The sequence below is a fragment of the Mandrillus leucophaeus genome, unplaced genomic scaffold (genome assembly GCF_000951045.1).
Source record: "Mandrillus leucophaeus isolate KB7577 unplaced genomic scaffold, Mleu.le_1.0 Scaffold17, whole genome shotgun sequence".
NCBI classification, from domain to species: domain Eukaryota; kingdom Metazoa; phylum Chordata; class Mammalia; order Primates; family Cercopithecidae; genus Mandrillus; species Mandrillus leucophaeus.
In genome coordinates, this window is record NW_012101698.1 from 4,579,985 (window position 1) to 4,583,182 (window position 3,198).

At 41.5% G+C, this 3,198-nt stretch overlaps 1 protein-coding gene across 6 annotated transcripts in view; it reads left to right on the forward strand.

The window, feature by feature from the left end:
• Position 1: 1 nt before the first annotated feature.
• Positions 2-3,198, forward strand: part of CMTR2 (cap methyltransferase 2) — a 7,208-nt gene continuing 4,011 nt past the window's right edge. The window contains exons 1-2 of one of the 6 annotated variants that reach the window (XM_011976761.1): positions 2-283; positions 425-484. The gene's annotated coding sequence lies outside the window, so the exon portion shown is untranslated. Of the gene's footprint in view, positions 284-424; positions 485-631; positions 827-3,198 lie in introns of those variants that run through there. The other 5 variants (XM_011976760.1, XM_011976762.1, XM_011976763.1 and 2 more) reach the window with 5 other exon arrangements.

Below are 3,198 nucleotides of genomic sequence, written 5' to 3' on the forward strand. Positions count from 1 at the left end.
TGCTGCGCGGCCCTGAGGTGGGACCGGCTTCCCGGTGCCGCGAGGGCGCGACCGGACAGCCTTCCCACCCGTCCAGCGCACCACCTCCTTGCCTTGTGGCTGGAGGCACCGCGGACCCAAAGGGAGCGACCATCCCGGGAAGCAGCCCCGAGAGCGGAAGTGCAGAATGGCTTCCTCGAGGGAGTAAAGTGCAGCCTCCCCAGACACTGGGGCGCTGGTGGGCGTGGGCGAAGGTAATCCAGGCCTGTGTACGATCCCGGGCCCTCCTTCGACTTCCCAGCGGGTGAGCCAGGGGCTGGGACCGAGTTTCCTCCAGGTCAGGGACCGGGCCTCTGGAGTGGGGTTTGGGACTTGACTAGATGAAATGATATCTGGGGTGCCCAGCCCAAAGTCAGCCCTGATACTCACTGGCCATTGTTTTCAGTTGCTAGTAGGAGGAGTTGGCGCAAGCACTTGGAAGTCCTTTGTAAGTGTCAGCTGAGAGGTAAAAACTGTTGATGAGATCTTGTGGGTTTTGTTTTGGGTTTACGAATTTTACAAGTATTTCCTTGCGCGGGGGCTACATAACTGCCTACTTGAGTTTGCAATATGAGAATGGTAATAGCGATCCACTTAGCAGAATTATGATGCCACAAAGCTCAATGGAATGTTTAATGAAAGGCTCAGAGGATCATATACTGGAAAATTTTTCCACACGCTGTAAGCAACAGAGTTTTTTTTTTTTTTTTTTTTTTTAAAGTCATGCATTTAAGTGCTGAAGTGAAGTTGAGGTGCACTATTATGACTCATATTCAGAACCTGAAGAGAGAGATACCTATTGTGGTAAGTATGATATCCACTCATTTATTCAGTAAATACTTGCTGAGTGCTTACAGTGTGCCAGGCAGTGTCCAACTTCTTGGAATGGTTTATGTGTAAACAAAACAAAGATCTCTGCCCTGTGGAGCTCACATTCTAGTTTGGGGAAGACAAATAATAAACAGTGAACATGAAGCAAGTTATAGGTTGGAAGGACATGAGTACCATAGGAGAAAAATACAGCGAGATAAGAGGCATGGAGAATGCAAGATGCAATCTTAACTTAGGTAGGCTTCACTGAGAAAATGACATTTGAGCAAATATTGGAAGGAGGTGAAGGAGTTAGCTATGCTGATAGCTGGGGAAAGAGCATTCCAGAAGGAGGGACAACCAATACAGAAAGACTTTTGGCTTGGAATGTGCTTGGTGTCTTCAGTGAACAGCAGAAAGGCCTGTTTGGCTGGAGTAGTGAGTAAGGGAGTAGTAATAAATAAAAATTAGGTGGCAACACAGCAAAAGTATAGTCAGAACGGTGGAGTGTCTGAATCACTTAAGTTGTCCTCATGTGAAGGTAATTACCTATTAGCTTAGGTAAGATTTCACAGCTTAACTACAGCCATTAATTAGTATGTGAAGTTAATGACTAAAATTAGACTTTTTCCAAAATAGAATATAGATGAGATCTAAACATGGCTGTCATTTCCAGCAAGCACAATGCAAATTAAGACAGAGGAGCTTGTTGTAAAAAACTTTTATTTGCCCTTATTTAAGATTTTAGTGAATGTGGAAACACCTCAGTTTTGTCTTCCTTTAGAAGTTTGTCTAAATATAGCTCTACCAGTAAAAAACAAACAAACGAAAAACAGGCATAGTGGCTGACACCTTGGAAGGCTGAGTTGGAGGGACTGCTTGAGCCCAGGGTTTTGAGACCAGCCTGGGCAACAGAGCAAGACCCCATCTCTACAATTTTTTTTTTTTTTTTTTTAACTAACTGGGTGTGGTCGTGCACGTCTGTAGTCCCAGCTACTTTGGAGGCTGAGGTGGGAGGATCCTTTGAGCCTGGGAGGAGGTCAAGGCCTCGGGGAGCTATGACCTGTGCCACTGCGCTCCAGCCTGGGTAGCAAAGTGAGACCCTGTCTCAAAAAAAAATTGTTTTTAATCTAAATATAGTGTGGCAAACAAATGACTAAGAAGACACCTGTTACTTCAGGGAAATTACAAACTGGTAGAGTAGACTTGCAAATAATTTAAACATAAAATAAAGAATGAAAAAAGTGTGCTAAAAGAACAATACAAAGTAAATGCTAAAAGACACATCATTTGAATATTATTGTATGTATTACGGCAGTAGTTCCCTTTATTTCTCATTTTGTCCTTGAACATCTGCTTTTCTGGAATGATGATTTGATTGTCAATTTTTTCATATTTAACAAATTTAGATTTTTTGGAAAATCATTTGTAGAACGCATTGTATATGCTAAATAAGTGCAGAATTTATGACCTAGAGCATCTGTTGATTAACATTACACTAACAGGTACCATGTAATACTCATTGCTCTCCCTGCTGGAATTCGTAACTTTTCCAAAACTCTGCCATTAAGCCATACTTCTCATATCCTTTTTCCTCTTCAGAAGGAAGAGGTTTCTTTGTTTCTGGTTTCTTTGGCAGTGTTGACTGCCAGAGTATGTAGAGTGACTATTTGTAATTTGTATATTTAATACGTATATTTCTTCAGTATAAAATTCTGCTGTCCAAGTGTTAAGAAGTTTTAGTGGCTAGAAGAAATAATGATATTTTATGGTGGAAGTGTGGAGCTGTCTGAACCATATGAAAACCAGGGATCTGTAGTTTGAGACATACCAGGGTAAACTGTTGGTCAGTTTCAGCATCAAACAGAAAAAGGCTAACCACTCAAGTATAGCACAGTTTACAAGTAGTATGGTGATGAATGTTAGTTGATGACCTATGTAGGTGATTGGTACCACCAAAGTGCCTGTCTTAGAGAATGAAATCTGGACAGAGGATGTATTCAGCAATCCTACTAGGGGGGTAAGTGGCTTGTGGCAGGATCAGCACTGGGTTCAGGTGCATGATCCTTTCCCTGAAGGAGGTAAGGTATGATGGGAACTAAAAAAAACAAAATGTCACATGTTGGAGCTTGAACAAAGGTCATGTCCAGCAATGAACCTCTAAGGGTGTGTTTGTCTGAGGTCATGTAGGTTTTGTCACAGCCATTGGTGTGAAGAACTTTGGGGAAGAGTTAGATGGGCTACTATGATAATCAGAGCTGTCATTCACTGACAATTATTCTTTGTTATATTTTTTTATATGCTAGTATGTTTTATCTTCTTAAAAAATGATAGGCTTTTTTTTTTTTTTTTTTTTTTTTAAAAATGATA